We start from the raw sequence: 11,125 nt of genomic DNA, 5'->3' as shown, positions 1-11,125 counted from the left end.
TCTGAAAATAGGGAAGAACATGCAAAGATGGCTGAAAATTATGGAGATAAAAAAGAGACATTATTGTTTTCTAGCTCCGCGACAGAAGAAAATAAAGGGAATGAATGGTTTATTGATTCTGGTTGTAGCAATCATATGTCTGGAAATAAGAAATTATTTGTTGATCTGGATGAATCATTTAAAGCTACAGTAAGACTTGGCAATAATGCAAAGGTGCCTGCTGTTGGAAGGGGAAAAATTCCAATTACTTCGAAAAATGGATCTTCTCATTTTATAGCTGAGGTATATTATGTTCCGAGTCTTCATCACAATTTATTGAGTTTGGGGCAACTAACAGAAAAAAGTTATGATTTGCGTTTTAAGTACAGAATGGGAACTATCAATGATGATAAAATAGGACTAATTGCAAGAATAAAGATGAATAATAGTCGTTTATGGCCTCTTTATCTCAATTGCGGTGATTTACCTTGCTTTAGTTCTGTGAATTGTGATGATACCTGGCTGTGGCATCTACGCTTTGAGCATCTGAATTTTGGGAGTTTGAATTTTCTTGCAAGAAAGAATTTGTTGATGGTTTGCCTTCTATTGATTTTCCTGACAGAAGGTGTGAGTCTTGTATTTTGGGAAAGAAGTACAGAGAACCTTTTCAAAAAGGCAAAGCTTGGAGGGCGAATGCACCATTGGAGTTAATCCACTCAGACTTGTGCTCAGTTGAAGTTCCTTCTAATGGAGGTAGTAAGTATTTTATTACTTTCATCGATGATTTCAGCCGAAAGACTTGGGTATATTTTCTAAAAAATAAATCAGATGCATGTGAAGTTTTTAAGAGCTTCAAGGCTTATGTAGAGAAGCAAAGTGGATATTTTATTAAGACATTGAGAAGTGATAGGGGAACTGATTTTCTTATGTGTGATAATTATTTGAAGAAGTATGGTATTAAGCATCAAGTGACAGCTAGATATACTCCTCAACAAAATGGTGTGGCTGAAAGGAAAAATAGAACAGTGATGGATATGGTGAGATCTATGATGCATTCCAAAAATATTTCTAAAGATTTTTGGGCAGAAGCTGTTTCCTGAGCAATTTATGTTCTAAATAGGTGTCCTGCTCGATCTAACTTTGGAAAAACTCCACAAGAAGTTTGGACAGGTAAGAAACCAAGTATTTCTCATCTAAAAGTATTTGGTTGTCTTGCTTATGCTCATGTTCCTAATGTTTTGAGAAAGAAATTGGATGATAAGGCAGAAAAGTGTATTTTTATTGGCTACAGTCATGAGACAAAGGGTTACAAATTATTTAATCCAAATACAGGAAAAATAATTATTAGCAGAGATGTTACCTTTGATGAGCAGAGTGCCTGGGATTGGTCAAAGAAGGATCCTAAACCTTCCACGTCTCAATCAATAATTTCAGTCATTGACGAAAGAAGTTCTAGCAGACATCAAGAGGAACAACTGCGCAACCTGCTCAAACAGAGACATCCAATCGCCCGCAAAGACAACACCATTTACCAGCCCGTTTGCAAAACTATGTTGTGGGTAATGATAATGATTTATCCGACGAAGATATTGTGAATTTTGCTCTATTTGCAGACTGTGATCCAGTTACTTTTGAGGAAGCTGTGAAAGATGATTGTTGGATACATGCAATGAATGAAGAAATTCATGCTATTGAGAAAAATAACACATGGGAATTGACTACTTTACCACCTTCGAAAAGGCCAATTGGAGTCAAGTGGGTATACAAGACCAAATACAAATCAACTGGAGAAGTTGATCGCTTTAAGGCAAGATTAGTTGTTAAAGGATATAAGCAGAAAGCAGGTATTGATTATTTTGAGGTATTTGCACCTATTGCAAGACTTGATACAATTCATATGATTATTTCTCTTGCTGCCAATAATTGTTGGAAAATTTATCAAATGGATGTGAAATCTGCCTTCTTGAATGGTGTTCTTGAGGAAGAAGTGTATGTTCAGCAGCCTACGGGGTATGTCAAAAAGGGTCAAGAAAATAAAGTTTACAAGTTGAAGAAGGCGTTATATGGGTTGAAACAAGCTCCTAGAGCTTGGTATACTCGTATTGATTCTTATTTTATTGGACATGGTTTTCATAGATGTCCCTATGAGCATACACTATACATCAAATTCAATTCTGATGGAGACATTCTTATCGTGTGTTTATACGTGGATGACTTAATATTTACTGGCAATAATTCCAAACTAATTTCTGAATTTAGGGAGGCCATGATTAGACAGTTTGAGATGACTGATTTGGGACTAATGTCCTATTTCCTTGGCATTGAAGTTTCTCAATTGGAAGGTGGAATTTTTATCTCTCGGAAAAAATATGCTGGTGATATTTTGAAAAGATTTAATACGGACAAAGCCAAGCCAATTTTGGCCCCTGTTGAAGAAAAATTGAAGTTGACTAAAAATGGAACTGGTGATTTTGTTGATGCTACATATTTTAGAAAATTAGTTGGGAGTCTAAGGTACTTGACTTCTACAAGACCTGACATTACTTATGGAGTTGGATTAATTAGCAGATTTATGGAGTCGCCTCGTCAATCACACTTGCAAGCAGCTAAGAGAATTTTGAGATATATTCAAGGTACGCAATCTGATGGCATATTTTATTCAAAGACAAATGATAGTAGTCTCGTTGGATTTACAGACAGTGATTGGGCTGGTGATATGATGCAAAGAAAAAGTACTTCTGGATATGCATTTTATTTGGGGTCTGGTGTATTTTCTTGGTCTTCAAAAAAGCAACAAGTTGTTGCTTTGTCAACAGCTGAAGCAGAGTACATGGCTGCGACAAGTAGTGCTACACAAGCATTATGGTTGAGAAGGATGCTTGGATTTCTTCAACACGAGCAAGATAGTCCTACAAAAATATTTTGTGATAGCAAGTCTGCGATTAAGTTAACAAAGAATCCAGTTTTTCATGGCCGCAACAAACACATTGACATTAAATATCACTTCATTCGTGATTTGGTTCAAGATAAGAAGATAGTTGTTGATTATTGCAAGACTGAAGAACAAGTTGCTGATGTTTTCATAAAGCCACTAAAATTGGAGTTGTTCATAAAGTTGAAGATGATGCTAGGCATAGTCAAGTTTGAAGATCTTGGTTTAAGGGAGGCTATGTAGGAAATAAATCAAGAGTGGGAAACCTAAGTTGTTTAGGATTTAGTTTATTTAATTCATGTCTAGTTAGGATTTATTTATCAAATCCAGATTGGAATAAGTTTTTCTAGTCCTAGTCTATTTTGGTTTCTAGTATTATAAATAGGGATGCTATGTCACATATTTTAATTGTAGTGAGATTCAAGAGTTTTAAGTTATTAAGTAAAGTCTCTTACCTTCTCTCTCTAGTTTGATAAATTCTTTTATATAGCCATTGTTGAGTCTTTCGCTTGTGCTTATATTATTCCTCTGAGTATTTTTTTATTTCCTTCAATTTTTAGATACTATTATAATTGAATTGTTTAATTTGATATAAACATCATATTAATAAATATTCAACATTATTTTCAATGTAACCCGTTACTCTAAGATGTATACAATCATTAATTGCGCAACAAAGAAACAAATTACGGTAATCTAATAATATATCAAAGGTAGAATACCTAAAAAACCACCACTTAATTAATTTGATAGTTGTTACGGCTGGACATCGACGTGACAAAGAGCGTGAACATATTCTCTTTGGCCGTGGAGTACAGGAAAATAGAAAAACCAAATTTGAGATGAGGTATTTTCAACCCTTAATTATCACATCATTACATATAATGGTTTGTGTTTTTCAGTAAAATATTTTTTGTTTGTTTCATCTTAACACATAACACATATTTCCTTCTTTAGATGCAATAATTATTTATTCGGAAAAAAAAATTGTGAGTCATATTTATAAGAACTTGGCTGGAGCTCATCTTTTTAGCCAAATATCAAAAATCAAATACAATAATGAGTACCAACCATGCGTTTCTTTTGTTATTTCTTTTCAAACGCAATGACTATTTATTTTAACTGTGTATTTTTTCGGGCTAAAACTAATAAAAATGTTGTTAGAGCTTCATTATTTTTAGGCAAATAAAAAGGGTATAGCCAAAACAATTGTGTATTTCTTCTTTTTCAGGTCAAATTTTAGAAAATTGAATGAAATTCTATTATTTTAGCAAAATAACAAATATTACCCTAAATAATGAAGTTTCACCCAAGTTTTGTTTCTTCTAAATTTTATGTCAATTTAAAAAATTTCGCGTGGACAAGAAAATTCACATGTCAAGCGCGTATATGTCACTTTTGTGGGATGAATTGTCCTTTGAAAATAAAGGCTATCAAATAATCAAGTTCAGAAGGATAATTAATATCATAAATAGTTTAAATATGCAAATAATAATTGTACTAAATTTTAAAAAAAATTCAGTTTCTGCCTTGATCTTTTATTATTGATTTTAACAAATAATTTTTTAATAGACGTGCCGAAATCAAAAAACATATACTACTAAGTAGGCGTTTGGACATCAACGTTTGGACATGTGATTTCATCTCATGAGATGAAATTTCAAATCATCCAAAAAGGCATGATTTCAAAAAATATAAATGTAAAATTTGACTCATTCGTTTATATTTTGTAAAAAAAGACTCATAAGTTGGTAGATATATTTACCAATCATATTTACCATCCATTTGTATTAAATATTAATCTGTAAGTTGGTAAAATATATTTACCAATCATGTTTATCATGTGAGAGGATTATATTAAACAGTAATTACATTACTATTCATGTTAATTTTTCTTTTTTATTGAATTAAAGTTTGATCAATCGATGTTGTATTGTTTAGAAAGGTCTTCTAGTAGCACATTAATTTTATTATGAACTATGATTTACTCATTTGGTAAGATTGTATAAAAATTAAATTTTTTTTGATGATTTTCACAACTTGTAAGGTTTTTATATTTATAAAAAAATTATAACTTAAAAAATTTAAATTACATGTCTAAACATGATTTCATATCATCCAAACGGCTCCTAAGGAGGACAGCTAGGAAGAAGTAATTTAAAAGCCCATTATCACACATAGTCTACAATGAGAGAGGGGGTGAGGGGCTATGTAGACCATAACAAAGACAAAAGCTAGGTGGCCTAAAAATAGGTACTCCTAATATTGGGTCGGCGTGGACATACATCTTTGCCTATATAATACGTAGCATTAATGTAGATCTAGAAATAAAGTAGCCAAAAAGACTTTATAATTGTCACGTTGTTCACACTTCACCCTAAAGTCTTCTACCACTAAACAAAAAGACTTGGTAAGGTAATTACAAGAAGACACAAGAAAGAAAAAGACATATTATAATGTATTGGTGGGAGTGTTTGCCTATTTTATACTACTTTATTTATTTTATTGGTATCACATGGTACGTTACAACGGTAGTGGTTGGGAGAAAAAGTAAAAGAAGTTACAGGGTGTGGTTGGTAGGGACCCTAGTTTTTTATTCGTTTATTTTTTTTTGTGTTGAAAGTAAGTAAAAATATCATCCCAAAATATTTATATATAATATTATTTAAACCCTATGAGAGTTGAGGCAAGGAGGTCTGGGGTGCTGGGGATGGGAGCTATGTGGTAGAGCCCGAAACCTAAATGACCCAAAAAAGGTCATTTAAAACAAAATATTCCAACTAAAAAAAGTGATACCAAAGTACTTTTAACTCACGAAATTCCTGCGTTAAAGGAGTTAATCATAACGGCTCGGTTAACTCCTTTAACGCAGTAATTTTCTGCATTATTCAATAAAGCATGAAATTACTACGATATTGAAGTTAAATAAACAACCATCGGGTTCCCCACCTTGGTCCCCCACCCCCATTTTTTAACTCAGAAAATGCCATTAAAGGCAAAAAACAGTGAGCCCACATTCCAAAAACGGCCTTTTCGCTTCAAATTTTATTCTAAAAGTCAAGATTCTTGGTATATTCATGTCAAGGAACAAGATTCGAAGGTTGAATTTTCAAAAAAAGTGACGTACAACTCGATTCAAACAACCCTACAACAAGCATCTATCAAGGTACTTTATTATGAACTTCTTAATTATTTTGCTAAATACATTATGATTCTAAGCATGATCAATGATTCTAGGAAAATTTACAGCCCATAACTATCTCTAATACTTATTTATTAGTAATAACTACTTTTTTTTAAAATTATTTTTGGTAGCTTAATTATTTATCAAATTACCATCTATAACTTGTTTTTGTAACTGCATGTATGTACCTAAAAATAAGGTACATCTCTCCCACTTACCCACAATCTTTTTTTTTTTTCCAAATATTTTTCTCTCACATCTTCAATTCACAACCGTATTTTACTCTCATTATTCTTCACCATAATTAGCACGATTTCTTCTTCTTCCTTATCAGTTACCCAATCTCGACAAGTAACTAATTTTCGTTATGTTATTTGTTGTATTTCTCTTCAATTGTTTATAAATTTCATCGTCTTTACCTTCATTTTTCATTCAATTTTTTTTTAATATTTTCAATCATTGTTAGAGTATCTTCAACAAGCTCTAACTCTCCATTTTAATAGCGGATATTGATACTCCAAGCAAAAATACACCAGTGGCAACAAGAAAAGCAGTGGAGGATCTCCAGCCAATGGCCGAAGCTCAGCCATAACAATTCGTTTGCTAAATCTCCATGGATAGGCCGAAATAAGAGGAAAATACTTCTTATGTTTGCTAATCATATGGTGTTGTTTATCTTATGAGTGATGAAGAATAGTAGTGATTATATCAATATGATATTGTAGCATCATCTAGGAGCAAGAGAATAGGTTGTTGTAGCATCATCTAGGAGCAAGAGAATAGGTTGTTGTTATAGAAACACCATTGATGAGAGTTGTGGAGCTTCATGCCCACCAAGTGTTTGATAAAATGTTTCAGTATATTTCAATGTATTTATGTGTATCAAAAAATAGTATATCTAATTTTTCAGTATATTTTAGTGTATTATTTCATTGTATTTAAATGTATTTATCTTTTTTGGTGTAGAGCCTATTTTTACTCCCCTTTGTTTTCAAGATTTTTGTATTTCGTCGTATTTCAATGTATTTCTGCATTTTGTATTTCTAATTTATGAAATAGTTTTTGATATATTTCATTGTATTCCATTGTATATACGCATAATACAACTTTATATTTCCTAAACAATCAACCATATTTCATAGTTTTCCAGTGTATATTTTCTATATTTGGAAGTTTTCAGATCTGTAGTGATTTTTGAATTCAAAAAGTTTTGATTGTGATAAAAGTTGAGAGAGATTCATGAGCTGTTATGGAATGCGTGAAGTATGGTTGATTTAATTTAAATTATCATTTAAAAAGAAAAAGAAGAATCTGTTCCAAAAATATAGCCTATTTTACTCAATCCGATTTTATATTTTCGTGTATTTCAAAAAATATGTTCCATAAATAGCTCCTGATTTCACTAGAGCGTGTTTACTGTTCACTGTACTTTTCTATATTTCAAAAAAACAGAAATACACGTGTTTTTAAAAGAAAAGTAGCTACACTTGGTAATTTTACATTTTACAGTTATATCTAGTTAGAAGCCAATAAAAAGTAGATATTTATGTAAGTTTCCCAGGTTTCTATGTCACTAAATTCGAAGAAAAAAAATTGTTCTGTCGAATATTTTTGCTTAAATTGATGTTTTTTCTTTTTTTTTGAAACTGCCAGTTGCTTTTTTTTTTTTGGTTAATTATTTATTAATTGTTACTTTGTTAATTGATTGTTTAATTGGAAAAAATATAGTAATCTCCTATTATTTGTTAATTATCTCATTATTAATTAATTTATTTATTTATGAAATTATTTATCTTATGTTAGTTGCTAATGTGCTAATTGTTATCTAATTTTATGCGTTAACTATTTAATTCCCGTTAAATAAAATAGTTAGAAGAATAAGTAGTTAGTTAATATAAATATTTAGTTGAGTAAATTATAATTAGATATAATCATTCACAGAAATATAATACAACATAATTCTTATAATACACAGATTTTGAATAAAAAAGGACAAAGGATATAATTCTCATTATATTAGTTAGTTAATATAATATTCTGAATAATGAATAACTAACTAAATCCTGAATAACGAATAATAAACTAAATCTTGAATAACGAACGATAAACTAAATCCTTAATTTTGGATTGAACATGATTAATATAATTTCCCTATAAATGATTAATTAGTTAATATAAATTCACTTTAATTTCAAGAATAATGAATAATTTAGTTTGTACAGGTACGACACCTTCATGGATCCGAACATTCACTTGGGGCCCAACGATAGATCAGTACTTGCTCTGCGAGATAATCATAGGTCCGAGCTATTAAAGAGTGATGTTATAGAGATGGGGACGTTGCTCCGTCCCTGTAGATTAGATATAGTGTGCACTCTTTTACGCCAGCGCCCCTACCTCTCCGCGTCTTAGAGATATTGTATTGGGGAGATATCTATCGTTGCATCTCCGTTGGTCAGGTACAACATGATTGGACACTTATTATGGTCATGGTTGAGCGGTGGAGGCCGAAGACACATACCTTTCATCTACGCACTGGTGGGGCCACAATCACGCTTCAGAATGTGGAGGTCATGTTTGGATTGTGAGTAGATGGAGACCCATTATACAACCGGGTTAAGCCTCCTTCTGGTAGGAAAAGGGGGTCGGAGTTGACTTGGCTCACCAGATTCGTGCCTGGAGGCCCCACCACTATCTCGGGACAAAGTCTGGTGAGGATTAGTGCCCTCTGTGATTATTTGCATGGGGATGATCTTGTTCACGACGGCACTCAGCAGGTGATTGTTGATCATCATGTCCGCTTGTATCTGCTCTTTATATTCAGGGGCTTCTTGTTCCCCAACAGATCGGGTGCCTATGTCAACTTACGATATTTGACCTTCTTGGAGTATCTGGACCGCTTGGGAGACTACAGCTGGGGTGGTGCTGTTTTGGCTTAACTCTACCGATGCCTATGCTGAGCGTCTGTTGGCGATAGCAGCGATGTGTGTGTGTGGATTTTTTTCTTTTCTCCAGGTAATAGTTTAAGTGTGTGTTCCTTTACTTTAAACATACCTCTTGAAACGATGACTAAAATAATCATATTTTTAAATATCGCTTTCAGTTGTGGATTTAGGATAGGATGCTGCCTTTTCAGTTCGTACCTAGGCATGATCTCCATAATGGCATGCCCTACGCAAGCAGGTGGATGGCAGGGTTTAATCGAGATATGGATTTGCACCACAGTATTCTTCCATTCAGGGCCAGCTTGATCGTATGACAGACGATGCGGTAAAACTATTTATTTATTTTACATTATTAATTTAATTATTTTATTTTCTACTTGCTGATCACTAATTTGTAGCTATATTTTATGCAGCTGTTTTTACGAATGTTGTACACTGCTTTTTTGGATGGTTTACTGGCCTTTTGGAGGGCTGGTCAAGCCGTGTGGAGGTCGCGGTGTCCATTGATACACCTGGACATCGATGAGGACTACCTTCCCTACATGCACTAATACCATAGGATCACACGTCGCTTGATTGGAAACCTCGCTTTCCATCCCCCAAGGGATGTAGGATACGCAGAGTATGAGGCATTGGCAAGTTTATCACACTTGGATTTATTTAATTGTATTAATTATTACGTTTAAAAATTAACTATTTTTTACTGTTGAAAACAAATGCAGTTAGTGACCGTACAACGACTGCGCATATTGGGGTTAGACCATGTATCTAACCCCGAGGTTGAGAGGCTTACTGGTGAGATGGTACAGATATCCGAGGATGGTATCTGACAGGCAGAAGATATTAGGCACATGCATGATCCTGTTCCAGAGGGTCAATATCATGCGGCGCGAGGAAGAGGACATCGTAGAGGCAAAAGGAGAGCACAACCAGGCAGAGGAGGTGGTGATATAGGAGGACATGGTGCTGATAGAGGAAATGGTGTTGGTAGAGGACGTGGCGTTGCTAGAGGATGTGGTGGTAGAGGACACCATCTGATATATGAGGCCGCTCCTATTCCAGTCCATCCGCAGCCGTTCGAGCCCAGTGGTAATTCAGCTGGACCGCCATCACCCGCGTTTACGCTAGCGAGCTTACTTGCGGAGATACTTGAGTCTTCATCTCAGCCGAGACAGAATGCGTACCTCGAGGTACGTGATGACATCGATTGGGCGTCGTTTCGCGCATCATTACAGGAGGAGTGGCCAATGAGAAATGTAGATGGTCCCAGGTATCTTGACTTCAACGAGTTTTTAGTCCCAGTTAGTATTTAAAATACTTATTTAAAACATTAAAGTACTTATTTTAAATCTACATGTTACTTATTATTTTGTAATTTTCATGCTTTAGGATTCGGCACCAGTGGGTCCATTAGAGCCACCCAGTCAGGCGTTTTCTCATGGGTTCGCCGAGCCACAGGTGTCTTCTCATGAGTCTGCCGAGCAACAAGTGTCTTCTCATGAGACTGTCGAGCCAAAAGTAAGATTTTTAGTAAAACTTAATTTTATTCAGTATAAGGTGAATATTACTTTAATTTTTTTTATCGTTGATTTGGACCTCAAACAACACACCGCTCCAGCTTCAACCTCTCAGCATCCTGTCCATGAGACTAATTAATATTCTGCACCAGACCCACCTCAGGAGCCCTCTCAGGAGCCTACTTAGCCACCCGTCGATACACAGGTATGATTTTTTAACAAACGTTAATGTATTCAATATAAATAAAAATTGGTATTAATTTTTCTATATTTTTCAGGTTCATATTTCGGTGCCTGCGGTCACATCTCCCGACAAGGATGAGATATCATCTCCCGATGTAGATCAACAGGAGATTCCGAACGTACCAGCGTGACTAGATCCCAAGAAGAAGCACGTTATTCTTAAGGGAGAAAGGGCAAGGGGAAGAGCGAATAAACATGAATTAGAGCACCCTCTTATTAAGAAGAGAAAGGGGGATGGGGACGATGACGAGGGCGGTGGGGATGGTATTAGCCTTAGGCCTAAAGATTAGGTGTTATATCCCGTATTTTGCACATTCGGAAAAAT

Source organism: Lycium barbarum, chromosome 11 (genome assembly GCF_019175385.1).
Source record: "Lycium barbarum isolate Lr01 chromosome 11, ASM1917538v2, whole genome shotgun sequence".
Lineage (NCBI taxonomy): Eukaryota > Viridiplantae > Streptophyta > Magnoliopsida > Solanales > Solanaceae > Lycium > Lycium barbarum.
Note: the sequence above shows the minus strand (reverse complement) of the source record.